Source organism: Schistocerca cancellata, chromosome 6 (genome assembly GCF_023864275.1).
Source record: "Schistocerca cancellata isolate TAMUIC-IGC-003103 chromosome 6, iqSchCanc2.1, whole genome shotgun sequence".
Taxonomy (NCBI): Eukaryota; Metazoa; Arthropoda; class Insecta; order Orthoptera; family Acrididae; genus Schistocerca; species Schistocerca cancellata.
Window position 1 is genome coordinate 697398712 of NC_064631.1, and position 23321 is coordinate 697422032.

The window sequence follows — 23321 nt, forward strand, 5'->3', positions numbered from 1 at the left end:
ACCCATGAGCAGAACACTGTTCTTGTCCTTTACTCTAACAACTACATCACTGAGTGCCTCATAAAAACTATCCATCTTATCTTGATCTGTCCCTTCACAATGCGAATATACTGACACAATCCTAATTTTCTTGCTAGACACTGTCAAATCTATCCACATCAGTCGTTCGTTTACATACCTTACTGCAACTACGCTGGGTTCCATTTCTTTCCTGATGTAAAGCCCTACACCCCATTGTGCTATTCCTGCTTTGACTCCTGACAGGTAGACCTTGTATTCTCCCACTTCCTCTTCTTTCTCACCCCTTACCCGAAAGTCACTAACAGCTAAAACGTCCAGCCCCATCTTACTTGTAGCTTCTGCCAGCTCTACCTTCTTCCCAGAGTAGCCCCCATTGACATTAATAGCTCCCCATCTCATTACCATTTGTGTGCCAAGTCGTATCTTAGGAGTCCCTGGTTTGTCAGTTAGAGGTGGGACTCCGTCACCTCCAAAGGTCCGAGGCATTTTGCTCTGATTGTTGCCAGCAGCATATTTAAAGTATCAGGGAAGCAGGTTGCTAGCCTTACTTGCCCCGAGTCCCATTGGGTTTTACCCCTAACGGCTGAGGGACTAACCGGTGGATTTGGTAGTCTTTGCCGTATGAGCACAAAGGTGACCACGACTCAGAATATGTCCGAGATGCCCAGCCTTATTCCAAAGTAACTGGTATCCCGACTGTCGGGACCACTTACTTGGCCACTCATACATTACCCGTGGTTCAGGAACTAGGACATGACTACAGGAACCCCCTCCATGAACCATGTTCTGTTAAAAAATTTAATTCTGGGTATATGGTAATAAATGTTGTGTATACTTGTGATCTGTATCCAGTTGTGTTGGTTCCTAAGTTTGTTGCTTGGTAATAACAGAACATGAGCTGTCAGTTAACTTCATCTGACCATCTCATCCTCAGTCTCAGTTTTCCTTCTAGAGTGGTTGCAGGAAGCATATCCTGCAAAACACCTCTATTTGGATTTAAATCATTTGCCATGTGGCTAGCAGTGTCGTTACCATTGTGGGCGGGCATAGGGTCCAAGCGTCGTCACCAACCATGACGGCGCTTGTCTGAGCCTTCTTTAGTTCTGTCCTGAACCAACTACTAATCACACTAAAATCGAGGTTAGCCCTATTAGTGGTTTGTTCTTTTCGTCGCCTTTTACAACTGGCAGAACATACCGGAGGCTTATTCTTTTGCCAGGCCTCCACGGGGTTATTTTATTATTATTTTATTATTATTATTATTATTATTATTATTGTTATTGATAGCTATAATTATTTTTTATTGTTATAGTGAACCTTGTATTACTGTTATATTCACTATTATTTTCTGTATCATTAATACTGTATAACACGTGGTATGTCCATAACGTTCTGTACAAACTGAAATTCGTTCAATCTGAGTACGCCCAGTTAGGTGTAAGAGAGGGCCTGAAGGCTCTAATCTTGCTGGGTAAAATAAGTGCATAAATAAATAAATAAGTAAATAAATAAATAAATTGTCTACAGCGTGTCGTTTGCAGTTAAAAAATAGATGAGTAAATAAATTAGTATAAAAATTACTTTTGCCAATTCCCAGATTGTCAATTCAGTACACGTCAGCCTTTTACCTGTATACAATACACACTGCTCAACACTGAAATTATACCATCAGGAATGGTAGCGAACAACGAAAGTTCACTTAGTGTGTGTATGCAGTGAAGTTGGAAGAGTTTGTAGGTGATTTGGGGCTAAACACACTTGCGGAATTTAATACACAGGTATGCCACCTATTATATCTCTTAAAAGAGATAATGTAACTATTTATTTTGAGGAAACACTCTCCTAGTAAATTTGTTTGTCCATTGATTTATCGTGATCTGTTACTGATTTTTAGTGGAGCTAGTTTTTACTTTTAGCTTTCAAAAAAAATACAACAGAGATATAATAAGTAAAATAATGAATTTCGTAGGTTGCCAATTACGTATTATATCTGGTTTTATCGAGCGCCAGGCTCCCTACAAATTACTGTAAATGCAATAGCGTAGTAGTAATCAGCTCTGAAATTATTACTATCACAGAAAATAGACAAGTTTTAATAAAATTATTTTACTGGATTACTTCAATTAATCTTACTGAATATTTTTACTTAATTTCTTCCGCTCTGGCTATCAGACATTGTGCTGTGAAAAAATATGTTTAAATGTACCGCATAATGGTGGCTAATTGCTAACAGTCAGAAATTACTGTTACTCGCTCCGCAGCAGCTTGAAACATGCTAAATAATTTTCATTAAATATTCTTTTCATAAGATAAATGTGGCGTCGGTTCTTGAAATAACACACAGAGATCACTTTATGCTAATATATTCTTACTAGGACACAGTTTACACCATTAAATATTTGCAATTACGTTACGACAGAAACAAAATGCTAGCGCCGCACAATAGCTTGTGTACCTTATTCCAACTAACACCAGAACGAGCAGAGCAAAACAGACTAGACAGAAGAATGAACATTGCATTGTGTTTTATACTCTTACAGAGATGATAATACTTCTTTTAATTACTTACACATTATAATCTCATACACTAAAAATAATGTCTTTTCTGCATTTATCGATATATATTGTATATTTTTACAGTTAAATCAATGATAAATCAATGTTTGCAATTCATTTTGAGTCACATACAGTAATTTTTATTTATGTTTCACCACAATAATGGTGAATATTGCAAAAAGGGACACTACACAGCCCCCTGGGCTACAAGGAACACACTACATAATGTTTGGTTCTTGTAGACCACGAGTGTCACTTTTCTTTCTTTCGTTGGTCACTTTCAGTTCACTTTACCGTGTATTAGGTCATGGGTACATATTCATTTTGAGTCTTTATTTACATCAAATATAAAACTTTCTGAAGAAGAAACAAACATATAGTTTTTATATGAAAGTGTTCATCAAATTTTTTATATTGTGTTGGGAATATTTTGAGTTTTTATTTTACTTTTGTCGGCGAATTTCTCGTCGTTTGGTGTGGATGACGCTGTGTGTCGCTACCGCTATGCCTCGTGCCCGTTGCCATGGAGCGTCGGCTGGAAACTGTTGTCTTCTTTCTTGTCCGTAGGCGGCAGTCAGCATGTGGAGTACGGAACGACGTTATTTTGTCTCCATGGTGCGTCTGCATTGTTGCGCACCGCTCGTTAAAAGTTTTCAGCACTGGAGAAGATGTTGACTCGTGCAAATCATGAAACAAATGCACATATGTTATAGAACGGATTTTGTAAGATGTTATGGTTGTGGGTAAGAATTGATTAGTCAACATTATTGCATCATCGAGGCACAGGCTCAGTTACTTGGTATTTTCGTGTTCGTTTGCACGTACTGGTGCTGAATGATGCAGGAGATATGATGCTGAAGTAAGCACTGCACATCCCTGTTGTCATCACTTCGTATGGAATATTTATGTTTCACAATTTTTGTTTGACGGAGTTCCACCGTAGTTGCCATTGCAGTAACGTCCTACTACATGGTCCGTGACATCATATTTATTGTTGGCGCACAGGAGGTAGCGTCCAAACTAAAAATGTTGTCTGTACAGTTTCGAACACACGCTGATCACAGTTTTGTGTTTCCGATCACTGCACACAAATATGTTTAGTTAATGTTTGTACCTCGCGTTTTTTCAGTTGTACAGCACATAAGTGTTCACTGTCCAAGTTGATCACTAATACAGTTCTCAAAGTTCACACTTCCTCCGCGAATACCAACACACTATTATAGTTCCTGTTAGTATTGCTTACAGCATGACTTTGTTACAATTGTATTACATGATTACTGTTTTTTTTTCATATCACATAGTGACACAGACGTCTGTTCGTTTACACAATATTTTACAATGAAATTTCACAGATCAAAATCACTTTTTTTCTGTTATTGCATACAATTAAGTGTTACATCATACATGCAACGGATTCTGGCCTGACTTGCAATATTTTTATATTTAAGCATTAATAAATTTGTCATAGGGTATATTCATTTGGGGATTAGGACCGCTGCGCATGTGCTAGCTCCATAAGCTGTTAGCGTAATCGCGTATCCTATAAAAGGTTTGCAACTCTCAAAAACAGGCTCTAAAGTAGAGCTCTCATTTAATCTCAAATATTGTGGCTAGATGCTTATACTTTCTCTTTTAAAGTCAAAGCACAGAATCACAGATGTCACCTGGTATGTGCACAGTCTTTTGCATACACCATTTCTATTCATTTTTCATGTGACAGATTAGAATATTTAGTGCATTCTTTAAATAAACATTTATCACACAGCATAATAAAATTTGTAGTTACTAACTCTGATAACCACTGAGAAACATCTTACACTTACTGATTATGTTTCTAAGCAAATACTATCATTGGACTGATGGTCCTTTAGCTTCTTTTTACTCATTTTTGAAGGCTGATGTGTAAATCATTCTTTGACATAAAGACAAAATATCTTACATACTAAGCACAAACAAAACATCAAATTCTTACAACTACACAAAAATATATATTGAAGTCTCTGCAAAACCTACATATTACGTAAAAATACGGTAAACCATTCACGTCCTATTGTCAGGTACTACAAATTTCTTTAAGTCCTTATAGGGATAAAATCCTTTGATCTTCCCGCTCATCACATCAGCTATAAGGTAGCTACAACCGTGCGGTATTTGTATAATTTTAAAAGGTCCATTATACAGCATTTGCCATTTCTTGTTCTTTGTTATGAGTGACGACTTAGGATGGTTTCTTATGAAAACTAAGTCGTTTATCTGATATGGGACTGTCCGTTTTATTGACTTGTCACATCGACTCTTTCGTTGACTAGCGCAGCTAGTCATGTTGCTGATGGCGTCCTTTATTTTATCCTCTTGCCTTTTATCTGTGCGCGGCAATTTCGGTAGCGGCGTGATCCATTCATTTAGTTCTGCAGTACTAAATAATAATTCATTGGGCATGTATTTGTTAGCTGGATGAGGTAGATTGTTGTGTATATAGTTCAAAGACGGGTAACAATTCCGGCCACTTTGTATGTTGCTGATGAGTATATGTTCGGATAAATCTGTTGAGTTCCCGAAAAATTCTCTCTACGGGACTTGCTTCCGTGTGGAAATGTCCTACTAATATATGCTTTATGTTTTGGTCACGTAGAAACTCCTTCCACAGTTGACCAGTGAAATATCTAGCATTGTCTGTTAGAAAGTTTAGTGGTTTTCCTATTTTCGGTATGAATTCTTTTGATATGCGTTGTATCATCTGTTTGGCAGTAGTGGTTTTCATTGAAAACAATTTCACATACTTAGTAAAGGTATCGTAAACAGCTAATATATATTTCATTCCACCGCAAGCCGTAGGTAATGGTCCTGCGATGTCCATTGATACAATTTGAAGTGGCTGTATCGGAATAATTGGATGCAGTTCTGTTTTGTTGCTTCTATTGTTGGCTTTAGCTTTCTGACAAACGTCACACGTTCGTAATATCTTTTGGACCACACGTTTACTATTCGGGATGTAACAATATCTTTTTATTATTGCTACACACTTCTGTATTCCTACATGTCCCTATGCGTAGTGCGTGTACCAGATAAAATTTTGCATGTATTTGTACGGGATACACACGCACAAGTTTTCTGAGGCAGTGTCATATCTGTGGTACAATATGTTGTTCTCCACTTTGTACCGCGAATTTTCGCTGTTAGCTTGCTCTAATATTAGTGATCGTTTCACTTTCGTCCAGGTACGATCTTCGTCTTGCAGCTGTCCTACATTCTTGCACAGGTGCAAATATTCACGACGGTATGGTTGCGATGTCATTAATAAAACGCTATATTCTGACGCTCGCTCGATCATTTCATCTAGCTGTGACATGCTTACTGGTAGACGGGATAAAGCGTCCGCAATGACATTATCTTTCCCTTTTATGTACATAATTTTTAAATTGTATTCCTGTAGTACTAATGCCCAACGGGCTAGTCTGGCATGTAATAGTTTGCAGGTTAATAGGAAGCTTAGGGCTTGGTGATCACAGAACAATTAAATTGACTTGCCATAAACATAATAATGAAATTTTTGCAGAGGCCATACGACACTGAGTGCTTCCATTTCGGTCACCGAATATGCTCTTCCACATTGCGTAAGCACTCGGCTGGTAAAAGCTATAACTCTTATTTCACTGTTCCCATTGGTTTCTTCTACTTGAAACAGACATGCTCCTAAACCATAGGATGAAGAGTCGGTGGCTATACAAAAATCCCGGGCCATATCCGGATGGTAGGCCATTTGTGCATTCACTAAGGCTCCTTTGATCTCTTCATAAGCTTGCTGACACTCTGCGGACCAGTTCCATGTGACATTTTTTCGCTGTAAGGTGAGCAAGGCTTCATTGTTGAGCAGCTGATTCGGCACAAAACGTCGGAAAAAGAAGATTAGTCCGATAAATGATTTTAACTGTTTTTTGTTTGTGGGCTGTGGAAATTCTTTGATCGCTTGTATCTTCTTGGTATCAGGCATTATTCCGGAAGGTGATACGATGTGCCCAAGGAATTTAAGCTGATCCCTCCCAAATTTTGATTTTTCAAGATTTGCAGTTATTCCTGCTTCTTCGAGCTGATTTAAAACTCTTTCCAGGATTTCTATATGTTCTTCCCATGTGCTTGTGGCCACTAGAAGGTCATCCACGTAAAGAGTAACTTTTTCTAGCAAGTCTGCGCCTAGCGCTTGGTCCAATGCCGTAATGAATACGCCTGCGCTTACGTTGAGTCCAAAAGGTAACACTTTGAATTGGTAACTCCTTCCATTGAAAATGAAGGTGGTGAATTTTCTAGATTCCTTGGTTAGCGGGATTTGCTAGTAACTACTTCGCATATCTATCGAGGTGAGATGTTTGACTCCATAGAATTTCTGTATTTGTTCTTCTAAATTCACCGGTCTCGTCCTAACGGGTACTATAATTTTATTAATGTTCCTGGCGTCTAGGACAAGACTGATTTTTCCGTCTGGCTTGGCTACAACTACCAGCGGACTGCTGTACGGAGAGAGAGATGGTTCTATTATACCCCATTGCAGCATTTTTTGTATTTCTTTGTTAACTGCCTCCCTTTTCGTCCACGGTACTTAATATGCTGCTTGGCAAAATATCGCATGGGGAAACACATCTATATTATACATATACCCTTTGATGATTCCAGGTTTTTCAGAGAAAACATCACTGTAGTTATTCAATAACTGTGCGAGCTGCTTTCGTTGGGATTTAGTTAGATTACATGATTCTTGTGCTTTATTGTTAAGGGTTTCGGTCCAGCGAAGCGTTTCGTTGTGAGCTACGTCCGAATAATATTCTCCCTGGCCCCTTAAATTGCTGCTTAATTGAAATATGGGCATCTCTTCGCTTTTTACTCGTACGCTCGAGCAATCTTTACCGGGTGTACTTACTGTTCGTGTTAAATCCAGTACAATCTGCTTATTTTCATTCAGTAAGGAGATCTTCCCGCTGCAGAAATCAATTTTTTCTTTCTTCTCGCTCTGGAAACCTCTCCCCAGGATGCAGGTTACTCTCAATCCTTTGACTACGAGAAAGATACATTTTACGTTATCTTCCCCTAGGCATAAATCTACCAGTACCTGATACTGAACGTTTTGTACTTGTGCTCCCATGGCTCCAACGACACAGTAGTTTTGTACAGGAAATGTTGGTAAGTGCGGTTTTGGCTCAAGGTTTTGAATAGATCATAGCTCATAACATTAGTAGTGGCACCTGTATCTATGTATATTTCTACCGGCAATTCATTAATTCTAGCTTTTACGATGGTTTGCACTTCAGTTATTTCTTTTTTGTTATATTGGTTTGATTCCATAAGTAAATCATGTTGTGTACTCTTTCCATCTTGGTACCTCAGTAATAATACATTATCTTGTGTATTGTTTCTAGGAGTGCCCCCTATTTTTTTCGCCGACCATCAATTGGGAGCTTATTGTGGCCGTTGTTCGTTTGACGGTCTTGAACTATGGTGGTTTCCGTCCGTGGGCATTTCTACTATCCTTACGCTGCTATTCGAGTCTGTCCATGTTTGTGGTATTGCATTAGTATTCTGCATAGAATTGCTATTGCCACACTGGTTACCGTTAGGAGGCGGAGGTGGTGGCATAGAAGTTTGCATCCACTGCACCGGGTAAGTGCGGTTGTGGGCACTACTGCTTTGTTGTGGCCATTGACCTTCATTTCGACGTTTGTTATTGTAACTATTATTACTGTTACTGTAGCCGGGATGTCCTCTATCTTCCCACCTACGTTTCTGATTGTAAGATGGTTGATCGTTTCCGTTCTTTCTGTTTTGTTCTGCGGATTGATCTTCCTTTCCATTTCCGTAGCTTCCAAAATTGGAATTGTTGTTTCCATTTTTAAACTTGCGTGGTGAACCATTACTGTTTTCCCGGTCTTTATTTATCCTATTTTCTTCCTGGGAGAGATCGATTTCGTCCAGCACAGACAAGTACCGTTCCATGTCATTTTCGGGTACATTTATTAATTTGCCTCGTATATGACCGGGCAATCATAATTTTAAGATTCTGATCACATCTCGGGCTGATATGGGTCATCCCAATATCTAGTTTTGTTGATATATTTTTCAAAATATTTACGGAGTGTATCCTGTTTGTCATTGTACATTTGTGGGCTGTATACTTCAGTCCTCAGGCGTTCTTGAATAGCCTTAGACCAGTATCTGTCAAGGAAAGATTTTTCAAATTGTGCCAGGCTATGGCAATTTTCTATGACTTCATTTGCCTATAAGGCAGCGTCGCCTTGTATATGTGCGATTATAAACTGAATTTTTTGGCGTTCATTTCAGGCACTCGGTAATATATTTCATAATCCTTTTATGAAGAATGCAGGATGCACTGTCTTCTTTTCCGCGTTAAATACTTGGAATTGTCTGTTTTTTATTAAGCTTTCATCAATGTTATTGCTTGTGGAAGTAGAAGCTGCCCCCACGGGGTTATGAATAGGAATGCTTCCTGTAAATTGTGTGTTTTCTCTTTCCGAATCGCTTATTTGTTGGTATGAAGTGTACGTAATATTCTTATTACCGTAAACGTTCCTATCAGGCGTGCCACAGCTGTTAAGCACTTGCAAATGTGGACGCTCGAGTTCAGAAAATCTGTGTCTCATTTCTGTCTATGTCTCCTTTTTTTTTGTGATATGTTACAATACAGCATCACCGGTCTATTGCGGTCTAACTGTGTTGGTGAGGCAGTAAATTTATCCACAGGGCAGTGACTGCGTCACTGCAATTCACTTTGGAGGTGTGGCGGTGAGACTTGTAGTCCCGTACCACCCTCTGACGGTGACAGTACTACATGAGTCAGGCAGAAAAATTTAGCCTAACGTGGGCAGGTATGATTGGAAAGTATTCGACGTAGAATGGGGGCTAGTCCCGCCAAATGATGCGTCCGTGGTGGGCGTCGTTTCGTGAAGTAAACTGCCGTAGTTTTGGCGGCATTGAGAGCTATTTTGTTTGTCCGGCACCAGGTGATAGTGGCGTCCACCTGTCGCTGGAGGCGGGCGACAACGGCCTCAGTAATGCGGCCAGTGGTGTATAGTGCTGTGTCGTCAGCGTATTGTGCAAGGTGGCACTCTGGGATGACCGGCATATCATTGACATAGATATTAAAAAGGATGGGAGATAGCACCGATCCTTGCGGAGTGCTTGCCGACAATTGGCGAATGCCAGAACGCATTCCCCGTTGAGCCACTAGGAAAGTCCTGCCACGGAGGAAGTCATCAACGATCTTGACATAAATATCCGGTATAGGGGTCTGTGTCAGCATCTTGTGTACGAGGTTGTCTTGCCAGATTTTGTCGTAGGCGTTTTGCAAGTCCAGAAAAACGGCAGCTGTCGACTTGGCAGTGTTGAAGCCTTTGCTGATATGTTCAGTGATCCGTAGGACCTGAAGTTCAGCAGAGAGGTGTGAAGTGAATCCAAACTGTTCAGGACGGATCGTCCCAGCTGCTGCAAGAGGTTGGGAAAGTCGGTGAAGGATCACAGATTCAAGGACCTTCGCCATAGTGTTTAGGAGGCTGATGGGCCTGTTGTTGGTGGGGACTGTAGGGTCCTTGAACCTCTTGGGGATCGCAATTAGCTTGGCTTGTTTCCACTGAGGGAGGAAAAGGCCAGATGTGAGACAACAGTTTAAAATCTTGGTGAACAAGATGAGTGGTGTGCGGGGAAGGTGGCAAAGATGTTCATTTAAAATTCCGTCTAATCCAGGGGCCGACCGGCCACGCTTCCGTCGAAGGATGCGCTGAATTTCTGCCATGGACGTAAGACGGGGAGCTGACTGGGGTGGGTGGTTGCGGAAAGCAGCAACAGTTGTCAGGACTTCATGTTCTTCCTGTAGTTCGTTCGGAGAAAGGTCCTGGACCAGAGGGCGGTTTTGGGCCTCGAACGCATCTGCCAGCGTTTCCACAATTTGCAGGGTATCATAAGACAAGCCCGCTGCTGTGCGAATAGGATGGGCAGTCGCTGGCTTAGAACGCCGCAGGGTGCGAATAACAGCCCAGTCAGATTTTTGGTGGAGTAGGAAAGTGGACATCCTGTCCTCCCACTGTTCAGACCTCCATTCGGCGAGCCGGTGGCTGAATTCGCGTTGGAGGCGTCTCATTTGGCGTTTGTCCTGAGGGTCACGAAACTGCTTCCACCTCCGGCGGTAGCGGTTCTTCTGCACCTTCAGCTCTCGTAACAGAGGGGGCAAGTCGTCCAGGGGTGTTAAATTTCGAGGTGCAGTGGAGGTGGAGAGTTTCATTGCTTTCTGTATTTTGGCAGTAAGGTAGTCCACAGCACGGACTATATTGGCCGGTGTTGTCAAATTGAGGTCGTGTCGAGTGGTGTTATTTAGTACCCTGGCAAACTTGTCCCAATTGGTGAGGGTCGCAGTGGAACGAACATCAAATGAAAGGGCAGCATTGGTGAGGTGCAAGAGTACTGGCTCATGGTCAGAGGCCAGTTCGCGGAGAACTTCCAGTGAAAACTGAGCGGTGATGTTTTTGAAGATGGCCACATCCAGAACGTCTGGCTGGCAGTTAGTACGGACTGGGATATGGGTAGGTTCGTGGGGGCCATAGACTGATAGTGCTAAAGTATCCTCCAGGTCAAGGAGGAGCCGGCCTTTGGGGTTAGACACGCGAGAATGCCAAGCTGGGTGCTTTGCATTGAGATCTGCCCCAATGATGAGCCTGTCGAAGGATGACAATGTGCGGAGGTCTGCTTCCAGCAGCGGCTTGTTTGGGCTCAAATACGCTGCTGCAAAGGTAATGGCACCAAGGCGTGTGGAGATGGTAACTGCTGTGGTAACTATGTGTTCCATTGGCTGGAGGGGCTCTTGGGTATGGACAAGAGCTTTGTTGAGGAATACAGCTGTGCCTCCACCACGGCGGTCGTGGCGGTCAGAGCGGTAACATACCATGTTGCGAAGGCGGAAATCGTCTGCCGGTTTCAGGTGTGTTTCTGTGACCAGTAAAACATCCACACGATAGTCATGGAGGAAGGTGTTCAATTCCGTCTTCATACGTTTTATGCCATTGGCATTAAAAATGCAAGTGACAAGATCCCGAGGGGGCTGGTGGTGGTGTGGAGGTCCATTCGCCATTACAACAATATTTGACTAAGCACTTCCACTAGGGCGATTACCTTGGAGAGCCCGTCCTCCGACTGACGGATTTTTTGTGCAGTGTCACGAATAACAGCCCGGATGTGGGGTTTCGTGAAAAAGGAGATGACCTGGAGGATTTCGCGCATGTCCGCCCGAAAAGACGCATCAGTCTCCACCACTGGGGGAGGGTCTCGGGTGGTCTGCTTGCCCCTACGGCGCGCAGGTGCAGGTGTAGTAGTAGGCAGAGTGCAGGTAGGGGCCGAGGGCTGAGATAGAGCCACAGATGGACTGGAGGGAGCTGCAGCTGGCTCCTGTAGTTGGTGAGCAGTGGAAGCTGTCACGGAAGACAGACAATGAGGAGGAGACCGGGCTGCAGCAGCAAAGGATGTCGTGGCAGTCCGGGCAGGAAGCGGCACAGGAGCCACCGAGCCGTCTGGTGCCTGAGTGGCTGGTACTAGAGTCGCTGCTGAGGACAGTGCACTAGGCTGACCCCGCAAAACAGGATAATTGGTCATGTCCCGTAGCGGTGGGAGAGGTCGATTTGTTCTCGGTTTCTTTTTGGGCGGACGAGAAGACTTCAGTGCCTTCTGGTAAACAGGGCACCCCCTCCAGGATGCCATGTGGTGGGGATCGTGCGTCGTTCCCAAACATCTGGCACAGGTAGGTTTCGCCAAAGCAGGGAGTGTGCAGTTCTCCACTAAATGTGGGCCAGCACACTTAACACACCGCAACGGCAGGGAGCAGTAACTCCCAGTATGTCGTAAACGTTGGCATTTGCGACAGATGGCTGGCCCGTTGCGGCCCTCGTACGATTCAATCCGGACTTTCGCGTATAAAAGATACCGGATTTGGTAAATCCGCTCTATGTCCTCCCTCCGGGAAAGGGAGACGACGTGGGTAGGGCAGGGGATCAATGCCCTGGTCTCAGGATTCCTCTTGCTATACTGGTGGACCAAAGGATCTTCGAAATCGAGTCGAAGCAGTTCCTCCTTGACCTCCTCTGCCGTAACCTCTGGTGGCAAGTCCTTGATCACGATTTTGGTGCGGCGATTACCCGACGTCTGGTGGGTAAAGTAAGGCATCGCCTTTGATTTTACGAAATCGAGAATGGTAAGATAGTCGTCCCTACTGTCAAGCAGGTATTTCACATGATCTTTTTGGTAAACAGCTCTCAATTGGCCGGCAATGAGCCGCTGGAGCTCAGTGTTCAGTTTCGTATAATTAGTGACATTATATACCACAATGGGGGGTATCTTCTCTTTCTTCAGAGGGCTTGACGGTATCTCTTGAGAAGGACGGTCGGGAGCATGAGCCATTTCCTCATCCACAGGACCATCCGGTGCGGCGTCCCCCGGCAGGGGGGTATCGGAACACGATCCGCTGCCACCACAGCCCGCGTGGGCGGAGGGGCGTCTGGAGCGACGGCCAGAGGACTTTCCGACTGGGTCAGGGTGACCAGAAGACTCGCCACGGTGGCGGGACGGCGTAGAGCGAGGTGCAGGTACAGCCGGGTGGTGGTCAGACAGAGCTGATGTGTTCGTCGCCTCATTACGAGAGAGGTCAATTACTAGGCGGTCAGGTGAATCGTCGGACGACGACGACGACGCGGATGAACGGACCCTGACACGCGACGGAGGACAGTCTTCATGATAATCGGTTTCAGTGCCGGTGGTATCAACCGGCGATTTGTGGCGGTTGGCGCGATTCAAGCGATCCTTCGCCCGTTGTGAAGTGGGCGGAGCATTGTGCGCGACGGGAGGCCGGGACGAGCGGCGTATCCGACGCGGTTCTCCCCGAAGGGCGGCGGTACAAGTGTCGGAGGGTCGCGAAGACGGGACACCAACGCCGAAATATCAAATATATCAACGCTATTGCGCGGTGTACAGCTGTAACGATACGACACGGTAACGCACTCGTATTAAATAACACTTTCAGGGATCCAACCTAAAGCACGTCGTGTATGTCTTTTTTTTTTTTTTTTTTTTTTTAAAAAGGGCTTGTAGTCCGGGGTGATATGTTACAATACAGCATCACCGGTCTATTACGGTCTAACTGTGTTGGTGAGCCAGTAAATTTCCACTGTGCAGTAACTGCGTCACTGCAATTGACTTTGGAGGTGTGGCGGTGGGACTTATAGTCCCGTACCACCCTCTGACGGTGATAGTACTACATCAGGCAGAATTTATTGCCTAACATGGGCAGGTGAAGGTGTGGCGGTGGGACTTGAAGTCCCCAGAGGGTGTATGTCTTATTTCAGACTGTTAATTTGTATCTCGCTTCGCTTTTTTCACCTGCGAGTGGTAGCGTGTCTACTGTGGGTTGTTTAAATACAGCTGCTCCGTTAGTTACTTTTTGCAGAGCAGACTGTATTTTCCTTTCTGCATGTTCTGTGATCTGGCTTTCTTTTTCGGTGAGCCAGTCATGGAACTCTTTTTCTACTTTCAGGGCTTGATCATTTAAATGCGTTTCTATGGTTTCTTTTTGTGTCATCTCTAAATTGTCCATACGGTTCGCAAGCTGTTCTACTTCCGGATGACTGTGTGTGCCGTCTGAAGCGTTTGCACATCTTGAGCTATGTTGCTTACAATGTTCGGCAGTTCGGCTTGGGCTTTCTTTATTTTTGTCATTTCTGAATGTATCTTTTCGAACATTGTACCTATACTTTCTATTAAGACCTTTTCTCTTTCTTCATTTTGTTCCCTTACCTGATTTACTAGCTGGTGATTCCTCTCTTCCCTCAATCTCTTCCTTTCTTCGTTTTGTTCCCTTATCTGATTGACTAACTGTTAATTCCTCTCTTCCCTCAATCTCTCTCTTTCTTCGTTTTGTTCTCTTACCTGATTGACTAGCTGTTGATTCCTCTCTTCCCTCAATCTCTCTCTTTCTTCGTTTTGTTCCCTTATCTGATTGACTAGCTGTTCGTTCTTTTTCTCTAATTTCCGTAAAAATTCAGCAAATGGATGCGGTATTGGTGAGCATACCGGTGTGGTAGTTGTTCTAATCACTGGAAAATTGTCACTAGCCCCGCCAGTAGCACCTATCGGTTTTACTGTTTTCGTCTGCTGGCTACTTTCTGGCATATCACCGGAAACTTCATTGTTTACATTTTCTCTCGATCACTATAAATATTTAGTAAGTCAGTGTCACTATCCATATCGCTCAATAATTGCACATTATTTGTAACATTGGACACATTATCTGGTTGCAAATCTAACACACGTCAACTTTCCCCATGATCACGATAACTTTCACTGGGCTAACTACAAAAATTGTTCCTAACTACAATTGCGGACTAAGTTCACAAGTCAATCTGCTTATTGTTTCCAAAATCACACAATATTAATATCTACACCACTGTACACCATGTACCATCTATTATACTACACTTTGATGATACAGGCCTATGTAGCAAGCTTTTATGCATAGTGGTCCTTACCATGATTTCTTTTTTCTTTTCATTTCTTTTTGCTATCTTGTCCTCTCAGGGTCTATACAGTTCTTCTCCGCCTTCTTCGTTCAAATTTATACATGAAATGGAATTTGATGGACATTAGAATACATACAATACATGTTAACAATTACATACATACAAACCCTAAAAAAAAAATATTTTATCTCTTCGGGCCCCACGTAAAGGAATTAATGTAACTATTTATTTTGAGGAAACACTCTCCTAGTAAATTTGTTTGTCCTTTGATTTATCGTGATGTGTTACTGATTTTTAGTGGAGTTAGTTTTTACTTTTAGCTTTCAAAAAAAAAAAAAAATACAAAAACAAGCAAAATAATGAATTTCGTAGGTTGCCAATTACGTATTATATCTGGCTTTATCGAGTGCCAGGCTCCCTACAAATTACTGTAAATGCAATAGTGTAGTAGTACTCAGCTCTGAAATTATTACTATCACAGAAACTGGACAAGTTTTAATAAAATTATTTCACTGGATTACTTCAATTAATCTCACTGAATACTTTTACTTAATTTCTTCTGCTCCGGCTATCAGACATTGTGCTGTGAAACAATATTTTTAAGTGTACCGCGTAATGGCGGCTAATTGTTAACAGTCAGAGATTACTGTTACTCGCTCCGCAGCAGCTGGAAACATGCTAAATAATTTTCATTAAATATTCTTTTCATAAGATAATTGTGGCGTAGGTTCTTGAAATAACACACAGAGATCACTTCATACTAATAAATTCTTATTAGGACACAGTTTACACCATTAAATATTTGCAATTACGTTACGACAGAAACAAAATGCTTGCGCCGCACAATAGCTTGCGTACCTTATTCCAGCTAACACCAGAACAAAACAGACTAGACAGAAGAATGAACATTGCATTGTGTTTTATACTCTTACAGAGAAGATAATACTTCTTTTAATTACTTACACATTATTATCTCATACACTAAAAATAATGTCTTTTCTGCATTTATCGATAAATATTGTATATTTTTACAGTTAAATCAATGATAAATCAATGTTTGCATTTCATTTTGAGTCACATACAGTCATTTTTATTTATGTTTCACCACAATAATGGTGAATATTGCAAAAAGGGACACTAGACACCCTACCAGAAAAAATGACCCTATCCTATGTATCGAGTCTAGCAGAGCTTGGACGGCAGGTATGAATAGGTCATATAATGTTACTTAAGCTGTAATCTAGTATTCATCAACTGTTGAGGCTGGCTAGTGGCAGTCTGCCAGCATCTCTGTCACCTACGACGAGATGTTTCCTTTAGGTGAGAGATACAGCGGTTATGGTGACTTGGACGACAGCCGGAACTCTCCATAGATAGGTTGTCAGGACAGCATGGGGAACAGCCAGGCATACATGGTATTGTTGAAACTTAACGTCAGGGAGTCCTCATAGATAAGGCTCAGTCAGAAAAATAATATATATACCCGACACCATCTCTCCACCGTCTGAGGCCATACGTTGACTGCAGAATGCCTATAGCGATTCTGATACACTCTGTATCGATTTTGACGTAATGTAACCTTGTGATGCCACAACCATTACAACTGACATAATTGCTGTTGGCAGGGACACTTCATCAGTTTGACACCATAACCCTACCTCTAGTCTCCGCACGTATCTCTAGCATATCATCATGCATTATTAAAAATGCAGCATGGTGTAAACATCGCAATTGTGTCAGTGGAAAATTAAAACCATGTCCTCCTCCCTTCATGCTTCTAACAAGTCAGACAGTGCAGTACCCCTCATGTCCAAACAGTCATACTACAGTTTTAAACAAGTCCAGGACGACGGAAATAGTTCAACTGTGTTAGTAGTAACAATTAAATAATCCTTGCTCTCCCCTTATCTCCAAGCAGTCACACATTGCAGTACACCTTGTCTGCAACACATCTTAGCGCGCTATTAAATATCGAAGTTGAGGGAAATAGACCACAAGTGTGTATTATACCACAAACCACCTCCTCTTTCTCAAAAATCAGGAAGTAGTATTTAAATGAAGTTACATTACATTATTCCCGACATACACTTCACTCTATCCAATCAGTCAGAACGTAGTATTAAAAGTATACCACATTTTCAGAAAAATTATGTAGCCCTTAAATAAAGTAAAAGATTTTCAGTACTTCTGAAAGGCACGAAGATAATTACAAATTTGATTGTTTTCGTACAAATACAGAGCTCTGATGCAGCCGCTAGACGATTCCACTGCTAGAAAGCGAAAAGAGCTATTTCTCTTTCCCACAACATGTCCTCACCATCGAAAACAGTTGTCTGTATTGGGTAGAAACATTCGTATTTCGATCTTTGAACGAAACATAGTTAAGGCACAATGAAGCCGTAAATAAACAATTTTCCACATCTTTGATGTCATAAAACTCTGTAATGTATGCAAAAATACGTCAGAAACACAAAAAGTGCAATTTGTACATCGATTGTCTAGGATGAAGTTCAGGCCAAATCAAGGAAAAAATGCTGTATGACTCAAGTAAATTCCTTTACGTAATATTCCCTGTTGACCAGAAAATGTAATGTCTGCATTGCAACAATACCTAAATGCATAAAGTGAATTGAATATTTCCAGAAAGTGTAATGATATATGTATGTATGGATTTACACAGTGTGTTTACATCAAAATGATTTTCTACACACCTATTCAGTCATGATTGTGAACGCTAACAAGAATGTGTCGGGAAGGGACAGAAGATAATCTATCACTTCAAAAATATGATCGATAACAATTCCTGAAAAATAGTAGAGCAACTAGTCGAAGATCAGGACAAGAAAAAAATTGCAAGGCATAGATTAATTACTATACATTCGATAAGATGCCACAATACAATCTAAAATTCGTCTGAAAATATATTGTTTATATTTCAACAGTATATACGTACGTAAAGTGTAGAAAAACTGATAATATGTGTGTACATGCATCACATAACGTTACTTCTATTCGTATTTACTTAGTTTGTGTGAATATAATGCATTACAAGAAAAAGTACAATCGCTGACAAGTATTACAAAAACAAATGGCTGCCGAATTTAGCGAAACCATTGCTCACTAAAATAAAATCTGTGGCTCACTAGAGAAAGACCTGTAGTCAACTGCACCAATATCTAATAAAAACTACCGCAATATGCACAACACCATTTTATTTAATGAAGGTAGGACTGAGGTGTCCTATTTTAGGACTGTTTCCAAACACACATGAGAGAGATGACCAAAGATGGTAACAGTGAGAGATGTGGCATCACGAGAGATAATATCAATGTCTGGATTTCAAAAAGAAACAAAACAATTAATCATTTATAGTGAGATATCTCACACTTTGCAAGCACCATGAAGATTCAAATTAAATACTGCCACATCTAAATCGTCTGTATCACTTATAGAAAAACTCTCAGCTTGCATTTTGTCTCTACTGATAAGACGTTTTAGATTAAGCTGCACTCGTTTATAATGGAAGTTCAGTACGTGCACAACACTTGCAAGACTATGAATCTTTAAAACAGAACGTTTTTCTCTTCTTATGTATCTTTATATCTTCTTAAAATGCACACTGCTTTCATGCTGATCATAATGCGATGGAAAATTAAAGCAAAAGTAATGTTGTACTGCATGAATGATTTCACACTCTCTGGGAGCACAATTAGACTTCGAATTAAATATGTCTGCATGTAAATTTTCTCCATCAGTAACTATCAGAGGCACAAAACTACTGAGAATAAGATCTGGACATATTTTGGATGTTCGACTTCCAATGGAAAATGTTGTTGTTGTGGTCTTCAGTGCTGAGACTGGTTTGATGCACCTCTACATGCTACTCTATCGTGTGCAACCTTCTTCATCTCCCAATACTTATTGCAACCTACATCCTTCTGAATCTGCTTGGTGTATTCATCTCTTGGTCTCCCTCTACTATTTTTACCCTCCACGCTGGCCTCCATTGCTAAATTTGGGATCCCTTGATTCCTCAGAACATGTCCTACCAACCGGTAATTTCTTCTTGTCAAGTTGTGCCACAAACTCGTCTTCTCCCCTATTCTATTCAGTACCTCCTCATTAGTTATGTGATCTACCCATCTAATCTTCAGCATTCTTCTGTAGCACCACATTTCGAAAACTTCTGTTCTCTTTTTGCGCAAACTATTTTTCGTCCATGTTTCACTTCCATACATGGCTACACTCCATACAAATACTTTCAGAAACGACTTCCTGACAATTAAATCTATACTCGATGTTAACAAATTTCTCTTCTTCAGAAACGCTTTCCTTGTCATTGCCAGTCTACATTTTATATCCTCTCTACTTCGACCATCATCAGCTATTTTGCTCCTTAAATAGCAAAACTCCTTTACTACTTTAAGTGTCTTATTTCCTAATCTAATTTCATCAGAATCACCCACTTAATTCGACTACATTCCATTATCCTCGTTTAGCTTGCTTTGAGGTCTATCTTATATCCTCCTTTGAAGGCACTGTCCATTCCGTTCAACTACTCTTCCAAGTACTTTGCCGTCTCTGACAGAATCGCAATGTCATCGGCAACCATCAAAGTTTTTATTTCTTCTGCATGGATTTCAATACCAACTTCGATTTTTTCTTTTTTTTAAAAGGCAAATAGCAGGCAAAATTCTTGCTGAATGAAACTTTCAGGTCCGTGTTAATTCATTAGTTTTCGAAACAACAACACTACGCCTTATGTTTTAACTGGAAAAGAATTTCTTGCAGACATTAGATATTTGAAAGCTTAGTATGAGAAAAATATGAGCTGAAGAAAGACGGATAGTAGACTGAGTCTTGATACTGTGACTGAGAGAACAGTAGCAGCCCAAAGAGAGTTGTACTGAATGTTCAGAATTAACTAAGATCATCTTGCAAGGAAGGAGGGGAAAGGTGTTTATCATTTCAAAAACCTCCACATTCTGTAAAGTATCACCACAGGTAAATAGTGTTGGTTTTTTTTATCTCTGATTGTCTGATATTTTGGTTAAGCTGATATAGTTTCTCTTCTTGAAACACAATTCCCCCTTCCCAATTCTTCACATTTTTTAAATTATCTACAATGGAGTCATACATTCAGCGTCATTGACTCAGCTCCAAGTTACCAAGATACCAAGTAACAAGGTCATTGCAAGTATTACAGCAAAAATGCTCTCTAATCAGAACTTGCTGCTGGATCTCTAGATCCCATAACCCCCCACTGAAGGGCTAGGATGTGTGCTGAATGAATAAGACCTACTATAACAAATAATGCAATACATCTAATGGTTAACGCATAATACCTAATGTCTAATAGCTAACACATGTCTACCCACTAACTCCTAATGTCTAACGACTAATGCCTAATGCTTAGTGACTAACATCAAATAGATAAGAAGAACTATGGCTAATGGCTAAAGCCTATTGCCTCGCAGGTAACAGTGAATGGCAAATGCCTAAAGGTTAATGCATAACAGCTAATGCCTAATGCCTAATGACAAATATCTGATGCGTAACAGCTTACACTGAACGATTAATGTCCAATGAATAATGGCTAATGCTTAATACTGTATGAACAACAGCTAACACCTAGTACCTAACATTTAATGGCTGATTCTACGGGCCTCATGGTTAATCAGTAAGACCTAATGGCTAATGATTCTAACGACTATCACCTAGTGCCTGCCAGTTAATGCATAATGCATAATCCTTATTACTTTACACTTAAAGGTTAATACCCAATGTCTAGTGTCTAATGGAAAATATCTAATGGCTAATGCCTACTACCTAACGTCTAACAGCTATGCAAAACGTGTGAGGCACAATATAAGAGGAATAACACCTACTGGTTCTGGATCATCATTGATCACTAAACATCAGTTACCTGAAATTACCCCTCAAACTGCATCAGACTCTCCCCAAAAGCATATCAACTTTTCCCCTAAAAGTACGTAGACTTTCGCCACGAACTTCAAAACGTATCAGCTTAATCCTTGTAACGATACGCCTAGGCATATCGATTATCGTTACCTCAAAAAAAAAAGTTCGTTTCATGAGTTAGTAGTCAGGTTTCCTTCCACCGTGGACGATCTGTCGATAGGTGAGAGGCAAAATTATGCAAATTATGCGTAAACATATACCATCTAGCAGTAATAGCATAAAATAAAGGAGAGGAGCATTGCGTGCTAGGAACCCTACAGAAAAGTGCTAGCGACAGAAATATGAAGTAATATAAGGCTTTCTTTTCGGTGTTGAAGGTAAAATGTATAAATTTTAATTTGTTTCGTATTGAGATTTTGTTACATGTAAAGCAGAGAACCAAATATTACTGCAAAATGCATTACTTATCTAACGAGAGAGAAATAACTACAATTAATTGGAAGTGACGTAAGTAAGGATAAGCACTGTAGGATAAAGGATTCTATGTGAGCTCGCTTTCTTCATTACTCTTCGCGAATCTTGTTTATGAAGTAATTCTATTGATGTGATAGGAAGATGTTCTTGAGAATCACAGTGAAAATTAGCTTCTGTTAAAGTGAGTGAGCAAGGTTTATAGTGTCTTAAAAATGTGTTAATAATGCTATTGTTAAGAAAAATCCCCTTACATAGCTGTGTGTCGTCGAAGAAGAAAAACTGTGGCTTTGTTTCTGTATATAATGATCAGCCAGTATTACAACATTGATATGGACATGGAATGGCTTTCAATGAATACTGGCTCTTATTCCACGCTACATATTCAAAACCTTGTATGTTGTGCAAGCTATCTGCAAGAACAATAAGTTTAACTAGTACAGTTGTCCGGAAACTTTTGTAGTATTTTCGACGGAGGCAAACTTACAGCTCACTACAGTAACGGAACATTTAAGTATTTTTATTGTGAGTGTTATTAAAAACTGTGAAGACGTTGGACAGCAACCATCACTGGAAGTAAGGTTGTGAACGAATTTTTCTCCGGTGCGATATGTCAATTTTTTAGTAATTATGATGTTATTAACAGAGTAGCGCGTTGCAAATTTTTATTCACAACATATGAGTGATTTCCAACTTTCGTTGCTCTTAGCTAACGTAAGTTCCCATATTCAACTGATACTAGAGGCAAGTAATGCTATGAACAAATAAATTCTAACGTCAAAAGACGATTAGGAATCACAATTCTAAAGACCTAAACATCACGATGTAAAATACCAAGTAGGTGTGAATTACACTGTGGCAACTGCAATCAGTGGATCAGTATACCTTTTTGGGTGTCTCAATTGGTGTGTATTTCAACTACCAAGGCAGGTTATAAAATTGCGTTCTTTACATTCTCTGTTATCATATCATTACGATAATGTGAAGGTTTCCTTCCTAAACAAATTTTAAATTAATATTTTGCAAGTTTCTGACAAAAGCTGAAGCCACTACAGTCCGTACATAGCCTTCAGCCCAATACTAGGCAACAGTATAGTTAACTTCTTAATACACTCCTGGAAATGGAAAAAAGAACACATTGACACCGGTGTGTCAGACCCACCATACTTGCTCCGGACACTGCGAGAGGGCTGTACAAGCAATGATCACACGCACGGCACAGCGGACACACCAGGAACCGCGGTGTTGGCCGTCGAATGGCGCTAGCTGCGCAGCATTTGTGCACCGCCGCCGTCAGTGTCAGCCAGTTTGCCGTGGCATACGGAGCTCCATCGCAGTCTTTAATACTGGTAGCATGCCGCGACAGCGTGGACGTGAACCGTATGTGCAGTTGACGGACTTTGAGCGAGGGCGTATAGTGGGCATGCGGGAGGCCGGGTGGACGTACCGCCGAATTGCTCAACACGTGGGGCGTGAGGTCTCCACAGTACATCGATGTTGTCGCCAGTGGTCGGCGGAAGGTGCACGTGCCCGTCGACCTGGGACCGGACCGCAGCGACGCACGGATGCACGCCAAGACCGTAGGATCCTACGCAATGCCGTAGGGGACCGCACCGCCACTTCCCAGCAAATTAGGGACACTGTTGCTCCTGGGGTATCGGCGAGGACCATTCGCAACCGTCTCCATGAAGCTGGGCTACGGTCCCGCACACCGTTAGGCCGTCTTCCGCTCACGCCCCAACATCGTGCAGCCCGCCTCCAGTGGTGTCGCGACAGGCGTGAATGGAGGGACGAATG